Consider the following 26,721-nt stretch of genomic DNA (forward strand, 5'->3'; position numbering starts at 1 on the left):
GTCATTTGTAAAAATTTCAGCTAACTTTTCTCCAGCTACAGCCAGCTTTCATTGCTTGGAACAATCTGAGATTCAGTACTCTCTACTGGCACTTGGACGTCTGGTTTTTTCCCAACAAAGCTATCTCAATATACAACTACTGTTTGACCGTAACAGCTTGACGATTTCACTAGAGCTGCCAGAAACTGAAAAAATTGGCACTACTTGAAAGATATTCATTTGTCTCCGAGAGTAGTCAACATCAAACTGCCCCCCAGACAAGAAGGACTACGAAAGCTTCTGTCCGTTATCAATTGGCTTCTGTAAGCACTTGCTGAGGTGTTTACAATAGAACAAAAACTTACTCAAGATACTTCAAGTCACTGAGGAAAGTTTATTTCAGGAAGTAGTTGCAAGTACTTGTTGCAAAAGTGCAATTATTCTTAAAAACCAGAGTAGTCATCACTGTTGTTGCACTATTACTAATCAATGACAAACATGACTAAACACAATAATGAAAAAGTAGGAAAAGATGTTAAAGAAGTACACACTGATGTTACCAAGAAATGATGTTCAACTAAGTAAAGTTAGAGGACTTCACTTACATTAAAAACATTATCGATTTCATACGCAAATTTCAAACATCTCTTGCCTATTGTACAATGAAATATTCGATAACAGGAAACAAAAGTGTGGTGTGGTGTGGTATCTCATTGAGAGACTGTCTTTTAATCACTCTTCGACATTTGCAAGCAGTATTTATTACTTACATAAAAAATGTAATGCATTTCTGTTTGCAGTCACATTAAAAAAATAAGATAAAATTTAATGACATCTGTACTGCCATTCTACTTTCCCTCTTGGTGAAAAATTGATTGACGCCTAATAAATATGATTTCAGGATCGCCAATTTAGAGTTTTTTCTTTCTTTGACAAAAAGGGTACACAACTACAAAAGTCATTAGCACTCAGACTAAGTTAGGAATGCACCGCAAGGCACAAGGTTAAAACAGCAACTAAAAGGGATAACACTATAAAAGACATATTGACAGGCTTAGGATTAAAAAAACAGCATTATCAAATGTCCTTAGACAGGTTTGTCAAGTGAATAAAACGAAGAACGCGACCAGCTGCTCCTAGGTCATCCGCTAAAATGGGATCCAGAGTACATGGCAGGCCAAGATCAACACGCAGTGTATTAAAATTCGGACAGGACATTAAAATATGGCGTACCATTGGCAATTGCCCACATGGGCACAACGGCGCCGGCGTAGCCGTCAGCAGATGGCGATGGCTGAACCGGCAGTGTCCAATTCGTGACCAGGCCAAAACGACTTTCTCCCACCAAAAAGGGCGTGATGAGGTCGTCCAAGCCGTAGGAAGAGGTTTCAAGGCCCGAAGCTTGTTGTCCGTAAGTGCAGCCCAATCGGCATGCCACAGCGATAAAATGCGCTGACAAATGACCCTGCTACAATCTGATGAAGGGACACAATGAGAAGCTGTTCCCAGCTTCGTTCCCAGGGATACTGACATGGCCAGGAACCCACATCAAGGTAACCAGATAACCGTAGTCTGCCAGCTGCTGAAGAGAGCGTTGGATCAGGTGCACGAAAGGGTGAACCAGATACGGATCACTGAGGCTCTGGATGGCACTCAGGGAATCGGAGCAGATGACATAAGCAGAATGTCGGTGGCGGCAGATGTAAAGAACAGCCTGGTAGATGGCAAATAGCTCAGCTTTTTTTTTTTTTGGGCGGAACTAAAATGAAAACCAGTAGCAATGGGAAGGAAACTCAAAAAATTGGAGAAACTAAAAGCAGAAGGAAAGCTTAAAATCCACTACAGGAAGGGGTTGGTTGTCCCCAAAAAGAGCTTCAAATGACTGACTTCATTTTACTGGCACTAATAAAATCAAGACAGCGATCAGCCGAGCGCATGTCATCTGCTAAAATGGACGATATCAGGGACAGCTGTAGACGGGCGCGTAACAGAGTAAAATAGGGGCACTCAATTAAAAGGTGTCTTACCGTCCACAGCTGAGAGCAGTGGGTACAGAGTGGGGGAGGATCGCCACTTAAAAGATGTCGATGGCTAAAAAGACAGTGCCCTATCCAGAGTCTGGTTAAAAGTACCTCCTCCCGACGACGCGTTCGGGAGGAAGAGGTCCAAGCACAGGGAAGAGCTTTCACGTCCCACAATTTATTATGGGGAAATGTCGACCAATGTGCGTGCCATAAAAGAACAACACAACGACATAAAACACTCCGCAGATAGGCGAAGGGAATCGATCGAATAGCTGGACGAAGAAGAGAGACAGCAGCCTTCACCGCTATATTGGCCGCCTCATTTCCACAGATACCAACGTGTCCTGGGATCCAGAGGAACGCCACCGAGACGCCCCACAACTGGAGCAAGTGCAGGCAGTCCTGAATCCGGTGGATCAGAGGGTGGACAGAGTAGAGATCTTGGAGACTGACGAGAGAGCTGAGAGAATCTGAACAGATAACATACTGTATCCACTGATGGCGGCGGATGTAGTGGACAACCTGGAGAACAGCGTAAAGCTCCGCAGTATAAACCGAACACTGGTTGGGAAGCCGAAATCGATTTGGGGTGTCGCCAACAATATAGGCACTCCCTACACGTAACGACATTTTGGAGCCATAAGTGTAAATAAATGTGGCTTCCTTCATTTGTGCACAGAGCAGCAAATGCCCAACGATAAACAAATGAAGTGGTACCATCCTTGCGAAACTGACAAAGGTCATGGAGCAGGCAGATCTGGGGACGGAGCCAAGGCGGTGCTGTACCCCAAGTTGTCAAGAAGGTTACAGGAAAGCGAAAGGAAAGAGAATGGAGCAGTTGACGGAAGTGGATTCCCGGTGGTAGTAGGGAGGAGTCAAAAAAATGTCATGGGCCGGATTTGCAGGCATGGAAGACAGATGACTAGCATAACGACTCAGTAGGACTGCCCGCCGATTGGACAGTGGAGGTTCAGCAGTCTCAGCATAAAGGCTTTCCACAGGGCTGGTGTAAAAAGCTCCAGACACTAAACGTAATCCACAGTGGTGGATAGAGTCAGGCCCCGAAGAACAGATGGCCGAGCAGAGGAGTAAACTATGCTGCCATAGTCCAATTTCGAGCGCACTAAGGCGTGATAGAGGCGGAGAAGGACCACTCTGTCCGCTCCCCAGGAGGTATCATTCAGGACATGGAGGGTGTTGAGGGATTGCAGACAGCGAGCCGAAAGATAGGAAACGATGGAGGACCAGCACAGTTTTCTGTCAAACAGAAGACCCAAGAATTAAGCGACGTCCGAAAATGGAAGGTTGACAGGTCCTGGATGTAAGAAGGGTGGAAGAAATTCCGTACGACGCCAAAAATTAACACAAACGGTCTTACTTGGAGAAAAGCGGAAGCATGTTTCGAGGCTCCAAGAGTGGAGGCGATCGAGACAGCCTTGAAGACATCGTTCAAGGAAGCTGGTCCATTGAGAGCTGTAATAGATCGCAAAATCATCCACAAAGAGGGAGCCTGAGACATCAGGAGAGACACAGTCCATAACTGGATTTATGGCAATGGCAAACAGTACAACACTCAGCATGGAGCCCTGGGGTACCCCGTTTTCTTGGGAGAAAATACGGAGAGAGTGTTGTTCACCCGCACTCTAAATGTGCGCTCTGCCATAAATTCGCAAAGTAAAAGGGGCAGCCGACCTCGAAAGCCCCAAGAGAACAGTGTGTGGAGGATGCCTGTCCTCCAACAGGTATCGTAGGCTCTCTCCAGATCAAAAAATATTGCTAGTGTTTGGCGTTTCCGGAGAAAATTGTTCACGATATAAGTGGAGAGAGCAACAAGATGGTCAACTGCAGAACGATGCTTTCGGAAACCGCATTGGGCAGGTGTTAAAAGACTGCGGAACTCCAGCCACCAAGTTAAACGGCAATTAACCATACTCTCCAAAACCTTACATACACTACTGGTGAGAGAAATGGGGCGATAGCTAGAGGGGAGATGTTTGTCCTTTCCAGGTTTCGGAACAGGAACGACGATTGCTTCCCGCCATCGTCTGGGAAAAGTACTGTCGGTCCAAATTCAATTATAAGGGCAAAGGAGGTAACGCAGACTATGGGTTGATAAATGCAGCAACATTTGGATGTGGATACCATCCGGTCCTAGGGCGGAGGAGCGAGAAGAAAAGAGTGCATGTTGGAGTTCCCGCATGGAAAAAAAACAGTATTATAGCTTTCGCGATTTTGAGAGGAGAAAGCACGAGGTCGCATGTCCGCTGCACGTTTCTTCGGGAGAAACGCTGGCGGATAATTTGAAGAGCTCGAAATCTCAGTAAAGTGTTGATCCAATGAGTTACAAATTGCGACAGGGTCCACTAATGTACCATGCGCGACAGTGAGCCCAGAGACCGGGGAGAAACTAGGTGCACCAGATAACCGTCGAATCCTACTCCAATCTTACGAGGAGGGAGTGAAGGTGTTAAATGAGCTACTATAGAATTTCCAGCTTGCCTTCTTGCTATCGCAGATGACACGACGGCATCGCGCACGGGACTGCTTATAGCGGATACAGTTGGCCAAAGTAGGATGGTGGCGGAAAACGTGAAGAGCACGTCGCCGCTCGCGTATTGCGTCATGGAATGCGTCGTTCCACCAAGAAACTGGGGGCGTCGGGGCAATTCAGAGGTGCGTGGTATTGAACGTTCTGCAGCTGTAAGAATAACGTCTGTAATATGAGTGACCTCATTGTCGACACTAGGAAAGTGACCGTCATCGAATGTCGCTAGAGACGAAAAAAGTATCCAATCGGCTTGGGCACACTTCCAGCGTCTCGGCGCATATATGGCAGTTGTGGCTGCAATCTAAGGACACATGGAAAGTGGTCACTCGAGTGTGTATCAGCAAGGGCTAACGGAACAGTACCGACCGAAAGGTCCAAATGAGAGAAATTTGTCATGGAGGCAGACAAAAATGTAGGGTCCCCAGTATTGAGGCAAACAAAATCCGCTTGGTGGAAGACGTCCCAGCAATAGTGAGCCACGCGGACATGTATGTGGCAATCCCCAAAGCGGGTGGTGGGCATTGAAGTCCCTAACCAGCAAATAGGGGAGGGTGGAAGCTGACCAAGAAAATGAAGGATATCATCTAGTGCCATTGGTCTGGACGATGGAATGTATACAGTACAAAGAGAGAAAAAGGTGTATACAGAAAGGGAAAGATGGACAGTGACTGCTTGGAAAGAAGTGTTTAAGGGGATTGGGTGATAATGGAGAGTATTATGGAGAAGAATCATGAGTCCTCCATGTGCTGGAGTGCCTTCAACAGAGGGGAGATCAAATCGGACTAACTGAAAATGGGGGAATACAAAGTGGTCATGGGGACGCAGCTTTGTTTCCTGAAGACAGAAGGTGACCGGCGAGTAGGATCGGAGAAGGATCTTCAATTCATCCCGATTGGCTCGAATGCCGCGAATATTCCAATGGATAATGGACATAGGGTGGACAGAAAATGGAAGAATGTGGCCAAGGTTGCTGTCAACGACTGCTCAGAGCTAGCAACCGACAGTGTGAAACGGCACTCAGCCGAAGGCAAAAGATCCTGATCCATATGTTGTTCTGGAGCAGCTCTAGCTCAGCTATGAAGACCGAACAATGGCCATGGAGATGGTATTTGAAACTGTGTGCCCCGACAATAAAAGAACACCCGACACCGTCATTGGTCTGAGAGCCATCTGTATAAATAAAGGTCATATTAATGAACTTCGAACGAAGTTTGACAAAACGGGAGTGGTATACTGAACTGGGGGTAACCTCCTTTGGGAGCGAGCGGAAGTCAAGGTGAACGCGAACCTGAGCCTGGAGCCAAGGTGGCGTGTGGCTCTCGCCCACTCTAAAGTGAAAAATCAAGGTGTTGAAGGAGGTGATGAAAGCGAACTCCAGGGGGTAGCAGGGCAGAGACATACAACCCCTATTGACGGTCGAGAGAGTCGTCAAAAAAGGAATGATACGATGGGTGGTCGGGCATTGACAGTAGCTGACAGGCGTAACGACAAAGCAGTATATCGCGCCGGTAGGTGATAGGCAATTCACCGGCTTCAGCATGAAGACTCTCGACGGGACTAGTATAAAACCCTCCGATCGCAAGCCGTAAACCACGATGTTGTATGGAGTTGAGACGGCGTAAGATGGACGGCCGTGCAGAGGAGTATACAAAGCACCCATAATCCAAGCTTGGAGCGGACGATCGACCAATACAGGCGAAGTAGGACGGTTCGATCTACTCCCCACTACGTGCCACTGAGAACACGGAGGACATTTAGAGAACGGGTACAACGGGCAGCCAAATATGACACATGTGGAGACCAACTAAGTTTCCTGTCAAATTTAAGACCTAAAAATTTTGTTGTCTTCATGAATGGGAGAGCAACGGGGCCGAGTCGTAAGGACAGTGGGAGAAACACTTTGTAGCGCCAGAAGTTAATACAGACCGTTTTCTCGGCAGAAAAACGGAAGCCATTGGCAACGCTCAAGGAGTAAAGATGGTCAAGAGAACGCTGAAGACAGCGCTCCAGGAAACATGTACGCTGCGCACTGCAATAGATGGTAAAATCGTCCACGAAAAGGGAGCCTGATACATCATCTGGGAGGCAATCCATTATTGGATTGATCGCTATGGCGAAGAGAGCGACGCTCAAAACGGAGCCCTGTGGCACCCCATTCTCCTGGCGAAAGGTGTCCGACAGTTCAGGGTACGTGTGGGTTCTGTCCTGTCAATCCATTAAAAAGGAACAAATAAAAAGAGGGAGGCGACCGCGAAAGCCCCATGTATGCATGGTGCGGAGAATGCCCGCCCTCCAACAGGTGTCTTAAGCCTTCTCCAAATCTAAGAACATAGCCGCGGTCGGGCGCTTCCGCAAGAAGTTGTTCATAATGAAGGTCGACAAGGTAACCAGATGGTCAACAGCAGAGGGGCGCCTACGAAATCCACATTGTACATTGGTAAGTAGGCGTCGAGATTCGAGCAGCCAAACCAAATGAGAGTTAACCATTCGCTCCATCACCTTACAGACACAGCTGATAAGCGAGATGGGTCGATAACTGGAGGGCAAGTGCTTGTCCTTCCCCGGCTTAGGAATCGTTCCCGCATGCTGGCGCGAGTCTATTGTTGTATCATGTCCCTCAATCCAGATGCGATTAGAAGTACGAAGAAGGAAACCTTTACCCGCAGGAGAAAGGTTCTTCAGCATCTGAATATGAATAGAATCAGGCCCCGGAGAGGAGGACCGTGACCGGGCAAGTGCATTTTCGAGTTCCCGCATGGTGAATGGGGCATTGTAATTTTCACAATTCGAGGAGTGGAAATTAGGTGGCCGAGCCTGCTCTGCCTTTTTTCGGAGGGGGAAGGCAGGGGGTTAATGAGTGGAGCTCGAAACCTCTGCGAAAAAGCGGCCGAAGGCATTGGAGACATCCTCAGGGGCCACAAGGACGTCATTTGCGACCGTCAAGCCAGAAACTGGTGAGTGGACCTTAGTGCCAGATAGCCAGCGCAGGCTACCACAGACAACAGAAGAAAGAGTAAAACTGTTGAAGGGGCTTGTGAAAGCAGCCCAGCTGGCTTTCTTGCTTTCTTTAAAAATACGACGACACTGTGCACATAATCGTTTATAATTGATACAATTCGCCGCTGTAGGGTGGCGTTTAAAGGTGCGTAAAGCACGTCGGCGAGCTCGTTGGCGTCTCTACATGCTGCGGTCCACCAGGGGACCGGCACGCAGCGTGGAGAAGAAGTAGTGTGAGGGATGGAATATTCAGCAGCAGTGAGAATGACTTCCGTGAGGTGTGCGGCCTGACTATCGCAGCTTGTGAAGGTTTGATCCTGAAAGGTCGCCCTGGAAGAGAAGAGCCCCCAGTCTGCTTTGGAGATGTTCCAACTAGTTGAGCACGGAGAGCGGGTATAATGCAGGAGATGGATAACACACGGGAAGTGGTCGCTCGAATATGTATCAGAAAGCGCATACCACTCAAACCGGCGTGCAAGTTGGGTAGTACATACAGAGGTCTAAATGGGAATAGGTGTGAGAGGTGTCTGAAAGGAAAGTAGGGGAGCCAGTATTGAAGCAGACCAGATTGAGGTGGTTGCAAAGGTCTGCTAACAGGGAGCCCCTCGGGCAGGATGCTGAAGAGCCCCAAAGGGGATGGTGGGCATTGAAGACTCCAGTTAACAGAAATGTTGCCGGTAACTGAGCAATAATTTGCATCATGTCTGCCCTGGTAACGGCAGACGACGATGGAGTGTAAACGGTACAAATGGAAAATATAAAAGTGGGGAGAGTAATGCGGACGGCAACTGCCCGCATGCCAGTGTGCAATGTGATCATAGTAGACATCATTCTGGACCAGCAACATAACTCCTCCATGAGCCGGAATACCTGCCACAGGGGGTAAGTCAAAACGCACAGAGGTGTAGTGTGCCAAGGCAATTTGATCGCATGGGCGTAGCTTCGTTTCCTGGAGGGCTACGATGAGCCGACGGAGCAAGTGGAGCAGCAATTTCAAGTCCTGTCGGTTGGCGCGAATGCTGCGAATATTCCAGTGAATAAGTGCCATCGTGAGAAGAAGAAGATGCAAGAAGGGGTCATCTCGAAGGCCGCTGAGGGCCCAGCTTCAAGCGAGCAATGCCGCCGCTAGCAGGAGGCGGACAGTCATCATCCATTTATTCTATAGGTTCATCGGCCATCTTGTGAAGATGGCCAGGAGGGGGAACCTCCTCCGCTGGTGAACGGCCAGATGTTCAGTTACCAGCGGTGTGGCCAGGCGAAACGGGTGACGGCCTGGGGCGGCAACTGCAGTGTGGCGCAGGAGGAGAAATGCGCCGTGGCGGGGAAGGAGAACTGTGCTTCCTATGAGCCTTCTTGGAAGGTCGTTTTGTGGAAGGATTGGTCTCTGGCTGAGGGTTCGAGGTACGTAGAAGGTCTGCACGAGACGGTTCCTTCTTAAGGCCCGTGCATCTGACTTCTGGGTCTTCGTCCTGGCAGAAGCTGATAAAGGTGCTTGTGCCGGAGGGGCGACGGGAGGAAGAGGAGACGTCGACCGGGCGATCTTAGCACCGGCCGAACAGACGACCATAGTGCTGAAGGTCAGATCGCATGTCTGCGTCGCCACCTCCCTGGTAGTCCGAGGATAGGCGAGGACAGTACTGTACTTCCCCACTGGGAGCAACGTGGCGTCCTACTAGCAAATAGCTTGCGAGCAGCCGAGGTGGAGACTTTCTCTTTGACCTGAAATTCTTGGATACAGCGTTCTTACTTGTAGATGGGACAGTCGCGGGAGGACGCTGTATGGTCACCATGACAGTTCACACAACGAGGAGACGGAGGTGGACAGTCACCCTCATGGGCATCCCTGCCTCAAGTCACACATGTAGCAGCATTGGAACTACTCTGGCGAGTGTGATTAAAACGCTGACACTGGTAGCAGCGCATAGGTGTCGGGACATAGCGGCGAACAAAAATAACCTCGTAGCCCGCTTTGATGCGCGACGGCAGCTGATCACTATCAAAGGTCATAAAAGTGTCCGGGTCGGTACAAGGTCATTGTTGACCTTTTTCATGACCCTACGGACAGCCGTCACACCCTGCTCGGCGAGGAAAGACTGAATCTCCTCGTCAGTCAATCCGTCGAGTGATCTAGTATATACCACACCGCGAGACGAATTCAAAGTGCGGTGAGCCTCCACCCGAACAGAGAACGTGTACAGGAGTGTGGCCCGAAGCAGTTTTTGTGCCTGAAAGGTGCTCTCAGTTTCTAGTAACAAGGTACCATTACGCAACCTGGTACAAGAGTTGACAGATCCGGCTATGGCATCTACGCCCTTCTGGATAACGAAAGGGTTGACAGAGGAAAAATCCTTTCCGTCCTCAGATCGAGAAACTACGAGGAACTGTGGGGCAGGCGGTAGTACTTTTGTCACTGGTGGCTGGTCAAGTATCCATTTGTGGGCAGAAGTCGAGAGGAGGAGAAGGAGAAGAAGGAGAAGAAGAAGAAGAAGAATCCATTGCGGAGGAATCCCCCATGATTGCCAGCGTCTCCGACGGCGCGCTCCTTCCTTGTGGGGACCCTCTCAGAGGGCACTCCCGCCTTAGGTGATTGTTCACACCTCAGGTCACACCTCCCGAGAAACGGACCGAGGGACCAATCGGCATGGTCGGAAGGTGTCAGCTCATGCAATCACCCCTCCCTGGACCTGGCCTATATCAGAGGGTACGTGCGTGCCTTACTTGTCTACCCAGGGCGGGGAATTACACGTTACCCCATCACCGGCTAAGCGCGCGAACGCGTGGGTCGATCCTTAAGGCACGCACAGGGAGGAAGGAAGAAGAGGAAAAAGAAAGGAGAGAGGGAAAGAAAGGACAGACTGTCTCAAACACCGAAGCGGAGACCAGAGAAGGAGAAGAAGGCAAGGAGAAGAGTAAGACAGTGAGATGGAGAAGAACAAAGAAAGGAACCAACCAAAGGAAGGAAGAAACCAGAAGAAGTGAAAAAACAAAATGAACGCAAATATAGGTCGTGAAACCTAACAACCCCCTTGAGGGGGAGGGACTTCTTTTAGTCGCCTCTTACGACAGGCAGGAATACCGAGGGCCTATTCAAACCCCCGAACCCGCAGGGGGGCAGCAGGTCTCTGAACACCTGGGCCCTAAAATGCACCTTGGGAGTGCGGCCAGTCTTGTCAGAAAGACAGTACACACTGCGGAAAAACAGAGGAAGGAGCACAACAGGTTTTACCAGCTATACGGTACCCTGAGAAATCTACTTTAGTTGAGCACGCTTTAGAAAACGGTGACCAGATAAAATCTGACATAACTTTCATTAAAGCTTGGATAACTGGCTTCTCGGATAGCGTAATTAAAGAAGCTATTGAAATAAAGTCACCAATAACACCCTAAATAGAGACAATGGCCTGCAGCTCAGCACGGCGTGGGATCCAGCAATGCAGTTAAAGCTGGCCTATAGAATGCAAAGTCAACACATATACGTGTATGGCGATTTGAGAGGCACCAGTATTTCCACAGCCAGCAGCTAGTGTAAGGGCCTTACCATCAGTCCACTCGCAGTCGCACCACTGAACAATGGCCAAGCAGTATTTGGCCGAAAGCGCATGCAATTCTAATTGCTTCACAAGACTGGAAACCCAAGAACTTTTTATCCAATGTTACCGCCCGCAAGACTCTGCGTTCTTTTAAGGCATGCATTTGTTTATAGGACCCACAAATTTAGAGAACGCATTTTACAACAACGAATTAAACACGCACAATGAAATTATGAAAGTAGCAGGGATAAAACATAGGGAACAAAATGTTATTCACACCTTAGACAGCAGTTATGAATCAGGGACCGTGAAAGGATGCAGTATTTGAGAAGGGAGTCAGAAAGAGTTGTAGCCTATCACCAATGTTACTCAACCTGTGAAACGAGTGGGCAGTATATGGAAACAAGGAGAAATTTTTTAAGGTAATTTGACAGGTAATTCTGTAGGACATGACAAAGGATTTGGAAGGGCAGTTGAATAGAACAAACAGTCTCTTGACATGAAGTGATCATATGGCATTTATTGGCCGGGATATCCCCTTCGGAGTTCGGCCTCTGTATTTTAAGTCTTTTTAGTTGACACCACGTCGGAAATTTGCATGTCAATGGTGATGAAAATGATGGACACACAACACCCAGTCCCCAGCTGGGAATCGAACCCAGGCTCCCTTGTGTGGTAGGTGGTAACGCTACCGCTGTACTATGGAGGCGGACAGTATCTCGAAATGAGGTTATGAATGAATAACAAACGCTAAACAAAAGTAACTGTATTAGTCAAATTATATCAGGTGACACAAAAGTAGTCTACAAATTTCATATTTTGGGCAACAAAATAACAAATGACAGCCAAAGTAGTAAGACCATAAAATGCAGACTGACAACAGAAGAAAAGAATTCATGAAAAGAAGGAATTTGTCAACATATTTGAAAGTCTTTTCTGAAGGTATATGTATGCAGTTCAATCTTGTACAAAAGGTAAACATGGTTGACACACAATTCAGAAAAAAATGGGAGCTTTTGATATGTACTACTAAACAATACTGAAGACTTGATGGGTAGATCAAATAATTAATGTGGTATGTAATCAAAGTAAGGAAAAATGGAAGTTATTGCACAATTTTATTTAAAGAAAGGATTGGTTGATGGGACATGTGGTGTCACCGCCAGCCGCCACACTTGCTAGGTGGTAGCCTTTAAATCGGCCGCGGTCCGGTAGTATACGTCGGTCCCACGTGTCGCCACTATCAGTGATTGCAGACCGAGTGCGGCCACACGGCAGGTATAGAGAGACTTCCTAGCACTCGACCCAGTTGTACAGCCGACTTTGCTAGCGATGGTTCACTGACTTCTACGCTCTCATTTGCCGAGATGATAGTTAGCATAGCCTTCAGCTGCGTTATTTGCTACGACCTAGCAAGATGCCATGATTAGTTTCTATTGATATTGTAAATCATGTACCGTCAAGAGCGACGTTCGTCATTAATGGATTAAAGTTAAGTATTCCACCAGCTACGTCCGTTTTTCTCAATTCTAATTCCAGACCTCACGCCAGCCTGCTTGAGCTAAAACGCATGCATTTCGGCCTCCTTTAGTAACCCTGTGTTGGCTCTCCTGCCAAGCACAACAAGACACATACCAAGGCACCAAGTAATTAATTTAGTGACGGAGAGAAATGTATAGAAGATAAAAAATTATTGAGGGATAAGCATTAATAAAGAAAGCAAGTCCAAAGGGCTGTAGGTTGCAGTAATAATTCAGGGATGAAGCAGCATGCACAGGATCATGTGTGGAGAGTTGCATGAAACCAGTCTTTGGACTGATCATCACAATAAGCTAATACATCCTTTATCATTTTAAAATGATCCTTGTGGAAATAAATTTGCGTTACTTATCGAACCCAGTCAAAATGAATCCCACAATATGACAATATGCAGCCTCAACAAATTTGGAAATTACGGTAAAAGGCAGGATGAGGGCCCGTGGCATATTTACACATCTCATGCAGTAGTGTGGTGGTCACTCGCCGTAAGGTACAATGGGGAGGAAAGAGGGCTTGTCTGTTACTCGGCCTACTCAGCCAATAAGAAAACTGTGGGCAGACAAGTCATTTCAAAGGGATACTGTCACATTCTAATGTCTATATATCACATCTCCCTAATTCTAAGACATTAAGAAGAAACAAGCAAACATTTTGACAACAAAGATTAGCCTATTAACGTACAACGCACTATTAGTTTCCAACCAAGCTACAGCCTCATATTCTGTGAAATATTCAGAAGAAAAATACATGAGACCACAAATAATATTAATTTCATTGGGAGTAAAGCTGTCATTTCAATGTAACTTAGGCCTCGGGCTAAGCTACATGTCATTTTGGCACAATCAGGTTTTTTAGCTTTAACATTTGTTGACTCTGCCAACTTACAACCAAACTGTCACACACTAACATAATCACAATCTCTTAATTCTTGTGTCTCACTTCACTTGCAGCAATTTAAGCTGCACTATTAGCTCACAACCTAACCACAACTTCATGCTTCATAACATTTTCTCAAAAAAGCAGTGCAGAAGAGAATTTTTAGCCATTTTGTAAAATACTGAGAAACTGACACTGTTTCTATTTCGGCACTAGAAATTCATTTCTTGCCTTTCATTGGTTATGTAACATATCATTCAGAAGCTATGCAAAACTGACATGTTACTAACCTATGAGCTGTAAAGAAACACCTCTGTCACTGGAGCTGGCCATGATCTACTGACTTACCTAATAATGGCTTATTAGCTAAACTGAGATGAAGTCCGACATGTCAAAAACTGTGTTCTTCATGCAGGACAGACTGTCCCACATAGAAAACTACACAGAAATTAATTCCATATCAACAACATAAAGCTGAAGAGACCAATACTTCTGACTCAGATAAATTTAATGAAGTACTAATTTTTTAAAATATCTCTCTGCTGGGAGAGACCAATTTCAATTATAACCATCATCAAACCACAACAAATTTACCCTGACAATCAAGTACACATTGGGTTCGAACAGTGGCTTCTGTGTGGTATGTGTAAATTAATTTTAATCTGGGTAAATTAACTGATGTGATTATGGTTATTACTATAGAAACTGGTCATCGCCAATAGAAAGAAATTAAATTTAGACTTGTACTTTTTATTCTTATAATAAGAAAAAAACAAAATTACAACAAGCTCCCAAAAATTCTTATTTCCAAAGATGTAAATGCGAGCTCATCAGCTGTTACAGTATCACCACCAAAATTTCAATGAATCAGTTAAAAACAAAAAAGGCTATGCAAAGCAAAAGATGCTGATCTTAAGAAAACTGCAACAATTGGTCGACTTTACCCTAGTAAACTGGAACAACCTACAGTAATCACACAATGAACCATTCAGATTACAAGAAGCCGTTCAGAGAAATGAAGGAAAAGTTAAATATATCCAATCATCAATAAGAAATAAGCATTATGGCATCAATTCCTCAGAGCTGATACATTAAAAACAACTATGAAAGAATTACCTGTTTCAGACATAAATTCAAAAGCAGCAATGAAGTTTAAGGATAAATGGATACTGACTTAACCAAAACTTAAAGCATGGAAAGAAACTTCCAGATGACACAGGACAATACATTACACATTTTGTCCAGAGAACCAACCACCAGCACCATCTGTGCTTCCTCCTCACTAGGCAGAAAAAAGGTTCAAAAGCTGAAGTATGTGCTCAGTATGTACTGAGCAATGTACTTCTTCACTGAAAGGAGGTCAAACTTAAGTGTTTCAGATAAGCTTAAATGCAAGATATTCTTCTTGGTGGCGTTAACAATTACTAAGTCAGAGCTACAATACATAGTGTACAGAGTGAATATTGTCACAAGTTTCCAGTGTCTTTTACTCACTATCTAACCAATTCTAGTATGGAAATGGGGGAAACACAATGTGAAAATTTTTCATCCAGTGCGAAGAGAGACCATGTCATGACTACTTCTTTCTGTTTGTAATTTACCTTTGTTATTTATGTGTTCTGTGCATAAATTGTGACACAATGACAAAGTATTGCTGAATTTGTGAAGTTTTGCAATCATTCTGAAGAAAATGGCTCTCGCAAACACTGCCCTAGAACCTATACCATGTTACAGATGGTGCTGTTCGTTTATGTATGTTCCTTGTGTACAGGCTCTACGAATTTCAAAACATAAAATTATTAAGCTGAGAGCATTTTCCAGATAGGCTTTATCAATGGCAAATGGCACACAGCAATTTTTCATTGATCTGTAGTGTCACTGATAATCAGGACGATTCTGCTATTCAATTATCCCGAGACTATTACAAATTATAACAAACAGGCTTTTTTAGCACAAGGGTTAATCAATAATCCTGAGCAACCCTTTTCTATCTCGAGGTGCAAGCATGTTCTTAATTATATGAACTGAACAAATGCAGTGCATCTGTACATAAAAACTGCATGGAGTCTACAAATTCACTAATAAAGTAAGCATCTACCCTGCTTTATAGTAGGAATGAGTTGCATTACCCAACTGTAAATTATCTCTCTTCTAGATAAGCACTATCAATGAAAATGTCGATGTAATGTCTGCAATTAGGTGATCATTAAATCCACGCCGGCTTGTTAGTTATTACTAATGGGTGTTCTCGCAATTACTAATTGGTGTTCTGGCAAGACCTGCCTTCGTTTGAGCGTATTAGTACAAAATGACAACTTGATCCTCTGTATGGTACACATGAGCCATAACTAGTTACAAACTTACCTGTTCTTAACAGTTATGAACTTATAAATTTAAGTAGTTTTAAGGTTTTTAATTCTATAGGCACACATGCCGGCACCATATGATGGCATAAGGCGGGCACTAAACGTCGTACTGCACAAAACACTAATCGCGGCACCAAATGAATAGCTATTGAACACTGGGTCACTCTTTTCTTCGTAAAATCCCGTAAGTAATATTACCTTATTTCAACAGAAATGTTATTTTATGCAAAGTGCGACTGATTCCGACCCGTTGTACACACAATATACATATCGGAATCTTTCATAACGTCTACTAATGACTTCTAGTCATTTCCGTGTACTCACACTTCCCGATTTGTGTCAAAGTCTGGAGCGGTAATAATACTCAAATTTACGACTGTAAAAAAACTATTATATACAAATGCCAAAAATACTCGTTACGTAAGCAAAACACAAGGTACTGACAGTTAAACAGACACACGAACCGATTATAGCGTCTTACAGGTTATGCTACAAGAATATTTATCTGCCGATCACCCCTTTCTATAAATTAAACATACGCATTCCACGCGTATTTTCTGTTTCCCCAGATCAACGTCTCCATATAAAACAAATAATATTCCAAACCGTGCATTTAATACTTAAATACCCATGCATTTCAAGGCTGCTGTAGAAGAAAACATGATCGATAGGCAACTCAAGTAAAATTCTACCTGTAATTTCAATATGATAAACGGCAAACAGTCCCATCAGCATGTAGAACAACTGGAACTCACACACTAAGCTTATTTAGGAACACTTCGGCAAAAGCTCCACATAACAACTGCCGACATGTTTACTGCGTTCCACTGTTCGCTCTCGAAACGTAACGACCCGTTGCGCAGTTCTTCAGCGAGGCGGGCATTTTAAACACGTTACAGGCATTCCTTTCGCTTACCCAAATTTCAGTAGCATACTTTTCTGACATTTTGTAATAATTGATCTGAAAGTGCAGCTTTTATTCCTCTAGAATGTAATTCTCAGCTTCTGTAGCGACAAACAACTTCTCTAACCAAGGTTGCCAAGTTAGCGAAATTTCCGCTAAATTTGACAGATTTTACACACTCCGTGGGTGAAATTTTGCATTTAGCGGTCAACGGATTTCTTAGAGGATTTGTGGATTGATGTCTGCAACAATATTTTTCCGTTCAATTCAGCCTTTCCATAACACAATTTGTATTATATTTACCGTGAAAAATCCTAAACTGGCAACAATATGGCTTCAGCTAACTCTTAATAATCATATTTCGATTTAGTGTTTCCCCTGCCTCAACACAACAGAACAATCCTTTCCAGTCTAGTTATTTGCTCTCAGCATTGCAGTTACAAGTTACCGTAGACCAAAGTTGGTGCAGTGCATAGTGTTGAATAGTTAATGTTTATGGTGCAGTTAATCGGGTTGTAACCAGTGGTTTTTTTTACTTTTTTATTGGTTGTCTCGTCAAAATGTCAAAGCATAAGGACAAAAAATACATCCACAAGTTTAGAAAAGAGTGGCTTAGCAACAAACAATTCGAAGACTGGCTTCTTGAGATGCCCGCCGGTCCTTCTAGCGCGCGATTTCGATTTTGCCAGTGCAATTTAAATTCGCGTCTGTTGGATTTACTGAAGCATTCAAAAAGCAAAAAGCCTATAAAAGCCGCGGCACCCTTTTCTTCACAGGGGCAGTCGAAACCAGATGCACAGGTAGTTAGCCAGTTCAGTGAAGTTTCTGTTGCAGAAGCTGCGTTATGTTTATTTGTAGCTGACCATCCCGCAATAAGACTTGTGGATCACCTCTGCAGCCTTTCATAACGGTGTTTTATAGGTACTCCCGTGGCTCTCAGATGCATTTGCATAGAAGCAAGTAGAATGGTGTGATTAGAAACAACGTTTACCCACATTTCAAGGCCAGTCTGAGAAAGGACATACGAGACGGATGTTTCAGTGTACTTCTGGATGAATCTACAGACATTAGAGTCAGTACATTGTTAACTGCGTGGTGATATACCTTCCTGATGAGGCCCAAGGTCACAATGTTTCCACATTCTTGGGAACGGTAGAGTTAGAGGAAGGCAACGGAGTGGCAGTAACCAATGGTTTGAAATCCTTGCTGAATGAATAAGGCTTGCACATTCATTTAATGCTCGGTTTGGGTACTGACAATGTAGCAGTTATGGCAGGCATCAATAATGGTGTGTATCAGAATTTGAAAAGAGAAGTTCCTCGTCTTGTCATAATTCCTCGTGCCTGCCATTCCGTGCAGCTGGAGGTATCTTCTGCCGCAGCTAAACGTTGCTCAGAGTTTGGAATTATAGTTGTCAGAAACGTACTCTTGGTTTTCCAAGTTTTCATCTCGCAAATTAATTTTAGAATGTTATTCAGTGCAGTAAATGACGGAGCTAATCCATTGAAAATAGTTCAGAAGTGCAATACACGTTGGATGTCTATTTTAGAGGCTGTTTCTCGTGCTTTGTCTCAGTGGCTTGAACTAAAAACACACTCTGAGATAGCAGCGTTGCTTGAGAAGTGCTATTACTGCCCAAGTCCTCGATAATATGTACAGTGATGATGTAAACAAAACTTACCTTACGTTTTTGAAACCATATTTGGAAGAATGTCAGCTAGTAAATAAGAAATTTCAGTCAAATTCTTCAGGCCAATTACTGCCCCTAAACGAAGTTGTTTCACTATTCAGTGGGCTCGTAAGGGGAATTCTTGTACCAGGGTGTAGAGGCGATCTTTTAACAGTAGATGTTCGCAAACATAAGTCGCCAAGAATATACTTACCGGAAGGTCATGAAGTCGAAATCTTACTGCAGGATATGAATACTTCCAACGAAATTTCATCTGAGATTGAGAATGCCATAAGGAAAAGATGTGAACATTTTCTTGTTTCCCTTTCTTCTGAAGTGCAACGCTTCTTGCCCCAAAATGTAAAAGTGTTGCAAAAAGTATCCTTAACTGCTCCTAGAGAATACTTGAGAGTGATAAAAGAACCAATAGTATCACTGGCTAAGGAAATAGGCTTATCAGACAGTACAGTAGCTAAAATTGATTTTCAGTTGTACAAACTGACTACAGTCCAAAGGTAACAAATCAACAATACCGCAGCGTTCAGGAATGAAATAAGGTCATACGGAGATGCCAGCGGCTTAAATCCCTTTCGAGAACACTCAGATCTGGCTGTTATGCTTTTGGTTTTAGCGTGGCCCAGTGCAGAGGTGGAAAGGACCTTCAGCCAACTACGTTTGATAGAAAGTCTCTTCAGAACAGAGTAACTACGTATTATGGTGAACACCATAATTACAATAAGAGCTGGTCTTAATTGTGTTGTTAAGTGCTGTCACGATTACGAACTGCCGGAGAATGTTCTCCAAGAAATCGACACCATGACAGCTTATGCCCCAGAGATGCCTTCAGCTTGGTCTCAGTACTTCAGCAGACAACCTACTGCAGGACGAGGAGGAAAATGAAATACTGTGGCTTCAACTACATTAATCCGCTGAGTGGAATCTGAACTTAGTAAACTTCCATTTAGGAGTAATAATAAGTCTTGACGATGACAAAAAATTTCCTTGTAAGTTATCAATGCAGTGAAATTTCATTTTTAGGAGAGTAAATAACAATAATAAGCATTTAGTGGAATTTTAACTTAAGTTTAGTGGAATAATTTTTCTGTGTTGGCAACACTGTCTCTACCCCACATACCTTACAATGTTATTGCTCATCCTTAAATATTGAGTAGTATTATTGACAGTCTAGTAGCCCCTTTAGTGCTTGACACAATTAATTGTTTTTGCATCGATGCTACTTTCTTGTGCAATATTTGCTGATTTCTTTCAAATTAATGGGATATAATTATATTAGCGAATAACAAGATAATGACAAGTACCTGAAGAGTTTGTTTTGTATTCCGGGGTAGTTTTCGATGTTTTTAAAGCAAACTAAAGCTGTCAAGTCTCTCAGAACTGTCTGAGATTGTCTTCAATGACATATGGTGTATCAGAAACACTAACGGACGTAGTATGGATTCCGGGAGTATGCCTAATTCAATATCCTTCCAACTATAACAGGCTCTCTCATCTTCTTGTTGCATAGCAACTATCTATTTTGTGATAGAATGAGAACCACCTCAAAGATTTTACTTTGAAAGTGTAGCATTAGCTTGTGGTTTACTGTGCCAAATGCTTCAGGGAGACCACAAAAGATACTGGATATACACAGTGATTATTAAAGCATTTGCTTATTTCTGTGATTATTTTGTTAATAGTGTGTACAATACTCTGCCCCTTTCTAAATCCCTAATGATCATTCAGAATATTGTAATTAATTTTGTTATACTTTCCTAATTAATTACAAACTATTTACACAATTATTTTAGAAAAAAATGGATAGGACTGATAGTGTGTGGGATTTTCGTGTCTCACTCTGCTTCTTTTGTGGATATGTCGAACTTCCGACATTGTTACTACGTGGAAATTGCGTTGTTACTGCAACAGGCAGATGTGCTTTCTTGGTGCTGCACATTTTAGCGATTTCTGGTCGAGATAAACTTACGCTGTAGTGTTCGCCTTCGGCCCGCCAGTGTACAAGTGTGCACAGAATCAGCAAAGTGAAAAATCCGTGCTGTACGCACGTTTGTTTATAAATGATAGCCAGCTTAGGAATTTTCCCTTGTGTGAGACCGCTTGTACAAGATCGTGTGTTTATTTAAAGTTCTATATTACGCATATTTTACTGTTCGCGTAGCTTCTGCGTAATCTTTCATTGAGTGTAGCAATACCCCTTTGAAATGTGATACATCGTGAAATTTCGAACATTCGCAAGCCCCGCGAATTGTTATTAACTGTTATTGTCAATTATAGACGTAAACTAAATTGTGTTCTTTTAAAATTTTTAAAGACAGTAGACCTATTCTCGTTCAAAACAATCTTTCATTAATATCATTGTACAATTACGCGAGAAATAGGGTAGTTTCAGAATTTTCTGACGCTTAGAAACCTAATTTTCGTAAGTTAGTGATACTTGTGTTTTGAATACATACTGTAATTTTGTAGCAAATTAGCGTTTGTGGCTCATAATACAGCCAAAGTATGCATCGTCCCTGAATATCATTTTATATCAACGCAAATAAACGTGCGTTTTTGAGAATTTTCGAAAGCTACCACTGTCTTTTATATAATCTGAGAGCAATTTGTAAGAAATCGGTGTGTGTGATTTAGTTACTCCAGCAGATTTTCTAACTAACATCTAGTTTTCGCTTAAGAGGAGTAGTTGTATATTATCTGCATTTATCTTAAATTATGTTTTCGAGTTTGCTAACAGCTACAATTAACGACAAAACGTTCTAGGAAACTAATAACTTTTATAACAGTTTTTTGTGTTGTCTTTACAGAAATCTCGTTTTGTGTTTCTGCTTCAATCACATAAGGAATTGGCAACTTTTTAGCTCTACAGATTAAAAGATAATCAGCAGGTTTGATTTGAAGTCCTTTGTTCACTGCCTTGTAATACATTACACCAGCCTAAATGCAGCCCCACTGTGAATGCTCTTCACAAACACAGGATGAGTTGGTTGACGGTAGACTCGGCGATTTCTGCCGCTTGCAAACGTCAAACGCTTGACAGCTGCTGCAAATTGGTGTGTCCGAGGAGCTCCCGACGGTCGTCTGCCTGTGATACCTGTACCAGGGGTACCTCAAGTACTATTTTCTTCTGTGAATCCTGTTTCCTCTGCAGAAAGTACAGGACCTGTCATTACCTGACCGCTTGATACGAGTGGCGCGTCAGTGGTAAATCTAGGCGTCCTTACATGGTGTATAGGGATTAGGAAGGACTCAGGATGCTATACTGATACCCCTAATCAACAAGCTTGAGGTGCTGTCTTTTACTGAAACTGACCCACAGGGACTCACTTCACCTGCTGCGAGGAAACCTGTGGAAACGGAAATGAACGTACGGGGAAGTTCGGCAGCGAGGACAAATACTTACTGCATTCGACGCCACATTGGGCGACTTGCGCGTCGGAGATGGGGATGAAATGGTGATGAAGAGAACACAACACCCAGTCCCTGAGCGGAGAAAATCTCCTGCCCTGGCCAGGAATCGAACCCAGGCCCCTTGGCGTGGCATTCCGACGTGCTGACCACTCAGCTAACGGGGCAGGAAACCTGTTCTGCCCAGTATCAGGAGGCGGCAAATGCAAAAAGTGGGCGTCAACTAATCGTTGACAGTTCAAACACACTGGAAATGGTAGCAAGGGACAGGAAAGGACACCAGATGCATTACCTCGGTACGCCTGGGGGCCTCATTCAACATGCTGAAGAGGCTTTGCGGCAGCCATTGAGGAAACAGGTTGTAACCAACTGCAGACTGTGGCGCACGTTGGAATAAATGAAGCATGTCGTCTGGGCTCTGAAGTCATTCTAGGATCATTCCAGTGACTGCCAGATTAGATTGAGAAGATCAGCCTTGCTTGTGGAGTTCCGATGAAGGTCACAATTTGCAGCATTGTTCCCAGAACTTGTAACATTATGTGATTGGCTTATCATTTTAAATCATTCACTAATCGAGAAGTCGCTTGGCAACAGCTACAGTTAGCAAATAATGTTGCGAGAATGTAAAAGGTGAACGACATATGACGTAACTTGTTTATTGTCGAAGCGCCGTCAGAGGTGCAGTGAGTTATTGACTTTGAAAACCGCGGCGCGAAAAACGAACAGAAGAAGAACACTTTTTTTTTATGTACGAGATATTCTCGATGAACAGTTACTCATTCTTCTCTTGTCTCTTGTAGCTTGTGTCGGACGCGCATGTCTTGCCGCCGTATTACTATCGTTAAAAGTAATATTATTTTAGTGTAAAGTAAATGTGCAATACTGCATAGCAGTAGGTTTATTGTGCGACGTGTATGTGAAAACGTCAAAGGAATTATTTTCATTACGAGAGGAGAAGTGCCAGTCAAAACGGCATCCATGTTAAATTCTTCATTGTAGTGTAAGTTCATCTAGTAATTGCCATAAATTCAGAGTTAAATGTAACTAGTGTATGGACTATTTATTCAGTGTAGAATCTATGTCTCACTCCTTCATGAAGTTATTTAATTTTCTTTATGTTTCTGCCAAATAGAGAGTTCACAGTCACGAATTCCTTCTTCGAAATCGGACGGAAGTTGTATGCGGCGAAATATTTTCTCCGCGCCATATTCTACTGGCAAATGCATGATAAACTACGGTCCCTTAGGAAATTCATGTTGAGCAATCGAAAAATAATTATATTTTGAATAGGCATTTACTATCCTCTGCAATGCAACTTCCGAGTGATCAGACGACCCAACAAGAAACAGCCGCACACGGTCGGCGTTCGCAAATTACTTTTGTGCTGTAACATATAGCTATAATCAGCGGTGAAAATATAACATATTGTTATAATTAGCGACTATGAACGGGAACATTTATAGCTGTATGTTTATGTATACACATTACGTAAACATATCGTTATAAACTGATAGTGACCCGTTTGTTCTGAGTCAAGTGAAAGGACTGAACCAGAGACTTACAACAGTGTTAAGAACTGTACGATATACCTAAATAAGTCAGATGTGCGCTACACATCAGAGGCCGCTACTCAGGTAGCTGACTGTGTGCGGGGTGCGCACAAGAGGTTTTTTTAGATTTAGTGACTTTCCACATAACGATAGCTGTAGGAAACAACTAAATTTCAATGTGAGATCAAAATAAATGCCTCCCACAGGACAGAGTATTAAAATACTAATGGTGAGCGTGGAATGTCAGATCCCTTAATTGGGCAGGTAGGTTAGAAAATTTAAAAAGGGAAATGGATAGGTTAAAGTTAGATATAGTGGGAATAAGTGCAGTTCGGTGGCAGGAGGAACAAGACTTCTGGTCAGGTGGATATAGGGTTATAAATACAAAATCAAATAGGGGTAATGCAGGAGTAGGTTTAGTAATGAATAGGAAAATGGGAATGCGGGTAAGCTACTATAAACAGCATAGTGAATGCATTATTGTGGCCGAGATAGATACGAAGCCCACACCTACTACAGTAGTACAAGTTTATATGCCAACTAGCTCTGCAGATGACGAAGAAATTGAAGAAATGTATGATGAAATAAAAGAAATTATTCAGATAGTGAAAGGAGATGAAAATTTAATAGTCATGGGTGACTGGAATTCGACTGTAGGAAAAGGGAGAGAAGGAAACGTAGTAGGTAGCTATGGATTGGGGCTAAGAAATGAAAGAGTATGCCGCCTGGTAGAATTTTGCACAGAGCACAACTTAATCATATCTAACACTTGGTTTAAGAAACATGAAAGAAGGTTGTATACATGGAAGAACCCTGTAGATACTGAAAGGTATCAGATAGATTATATAATGGTAAGACAGTCCACATCTGAATCTGGAAATGTCTTACAATGTAAAACCTGGTTCCTAAATCTCTATGACCACAATCTATTGGTTATGACCTGTAGATTAAAACTGAAGAAACTGCAAAAAGGTGGGAATTTAAGGAGATGGGACCTGCATAAACTGAAAGAACCAGAGGTTGTACAGAGTTTCAGAGAGAGCATAAGGGAACAATTGACATGAATGGGGGAAAGAAATACAGTAGAGAAGAATGGGTAGCTTTGAGGGGTGAAGTAGTGAAGGCAGCAGAGGATCAAGTAGGTAAAAAGACGAGGGCTAGTAGAAATCCTTGGGTAACAGAAGAAATATTGAAATTAATTGATGAAAGGAGAATATATAAAAATGCAGTAAATGAAGCAGGCAAAAAGGGACACAAACGTCTCAAAAATGAGATCGACAGGAAGTGCAAAATGGCTAAGCAGGCATGGCTAGAGGACAAATGTAAGGATGTAGAGGCTTATCTCACTAGGGGTAACATAGATACAGCCTACAGGAAAATTAAAGAGACCTCTGGAGAAAAGAGAACCACTTGTATGAATATCAGGAGCTCAGATGAAAACCCAGTTCTAAGCAAAGAAGGGAAAGCAGAAAGGTGGAAGGAGTATATAGAGGGTCTATACAAGGGCAATGTACTTGAGGACAATATTATGGAAATGGAAGAGGATGTAGATGAAGATGAAATGGGAGATATGATACTGCGTGAAGAGTTTGACAGAGCACTGAAAGACCTGAGTCGAAAGAAGGCCCCCGGAGTAGACAACATTCCATTGGAACTACTGACGGCCTTGGGAGAGCCAGTCCTGACAAAACTCAACCATCTGGTGAGCAAGATGTATGAGACAGGTGAAATACCCTCAGACTTCAAGAAGAATATAATAATTCCAATCCCAAAGAAAGCAAGTGTTGACAGATGTGAAAATTACCGAACTATCAGTTTAATATGTCACAGCTGCAAAATACTAACACAACTTCTTTACAGACGAATGGAAAAACTGGTAGAAGCCGACCTCGGGGAAGATCAGTTTGGATTCCGTAGAAATATCTGAACACGTGAGGCAATACTGACCCTACGACTTTTCTTAGAAAATAGATTAAGGAAAGGCAAACCTACATTTCTAGCATTTGTAGACTTAGAGAAAGCTTTTGACAATGTTGGCTGGAATACTCTCTTTAAAATTCTGAAGGTGGCAGGGGTCAAATACAGGGAGCGAAAGGCTATTTACAATTTGTACAGAAACCAGATGGCAGGTATAAGAGTTGAGGGACATGAAAGGGAAGCAGTGGTTGGGAAGGGAGTGAGACAGGGTTGTAGCCTCTCCCCGATGTTATTCAATCTGTATATTGAGCAAGCAGTAAAGGAAACAAAAGAAAAATTTAGAGTAGGTATTAAAATTCATGGAGAAGAAGTAAAAACTTTTAGGTTCGCTGATGACATTGTAATTCTGTCAGAGATAGCAAAGGACTTGGAAGAGCAGTTGAATGGAATGGACAGTGTCTTGAAACGAGGATATAAGATGAAGATCAACAAAAGCAAAACGAGGATAATGGAATGTAGTCGAATGAAGTCGGGTGATGCTGAGGGAATTAGATTAGGAAAGGAGACACTTAAAGTAGTAAAGGAGTTTTGCTATTTGGGGCGCAAAATAACTGATGATGGTCAAAGTAGAGAGGATATAAAATGTAGACTGGCAATGGCAAGGAAAGCGTTTCTGAAAAAGAGAAATTTGTTAACATCGAGTATAGATTTAAGTGTCAGGAAGTCTTTTCTGAAAGTATTTGTATGGGGTGTAGCCATGTATGGAAGTGAAACATGGACAATAAATAGTTTGGACGAGAAGAGAATAGAAGGTTTCGAAATGTGGTGCTACAGAAGAATGCTGAAGATTAGATGGGTAGATCACATAACTAATGAGGAGGTATTGAATTGAATTGGGAAGAAGAGGAGTTTATGGCACAACTTGACTTGAAGAAGGGATCGGTTGGCAGGACATGTTCTGAGGCATCAAAGAATCACCAATTTGGTACTGGAGGGCAGGGTGGAGGGTAAAAATCCTAGAAGGAGGCCAAGAGATGAATACACTAAGCAGATTCAGGAGGATGTAGGGTGCAGTAGGTACTGGGAGATGAATAAGCTTGCACAGGATAGAGTAGCATGGAGAGCTGCATCAAACCAGCCTCAGGACTGAAACCACAACAACAACAAGCTGCCGAAGCATTCACTACAAATTACCAGAGTTTGAAGCGCTTCAAGAGTGGAAACAGCACTAACTGCTCAATCAATAACGACAGTCGTACCAAAAACAACTGCAGAACTACCAGCAGCTGCACCAATAACAAGAGAAGAATCTTCAGTAGCTGCACTAACAACAACAGCAGAATCATCAGCAGCACCATCACCAACAGTTGAATCAACAAAAGGAGCAATAGTGGAAACA

The 26,721-nt window shown here is 43.3% G+C and overlaps 1 protein-coding gene across 2 annotated transcripts in view; it reads right to left on the reverse strand.

The window, feature by feature from the left end:
• The window catches only part of LOC126292288 (BTB/POZ domain-containing protein 9-like), a 294,259-nt gene that overhangs the window by 93,720 nt on the left and 173,818 nt on the right, over positions 1-26,721 (reverse strand). The window contains exon 1 of one of the 2 annotated variants that reach the window (XM_049986205.1): positions 16,552-16,673. The exons of the other annotated variant lie outside the window; for it this stretch is intronic. The gene's annotated coding sequence lies outside the window, so the exon portion shown is untranslated. Of the gene's footprint in view, positions 1-16,551; positions 16,674-26,721 lie in introns of those variants that run through there. 2 annotated transcript variants of the gene reach the window in all.

The sequence above is a fragment of the Schistocerca gregaria genome, chromosome 9, assembly GCF_023897955.1.
Source record: "Schistocerca gregaria isolate iqSchGreg1 chromosome 9, iqSchGreg1.2, whole genome shotgun sequence".
Lineage (NCBI taxonomy): Eukaryota > Metazoa > Arthropoda > Insecta > Orthoptera > Acrididae > Schistocerca > Schistocerca gregaria.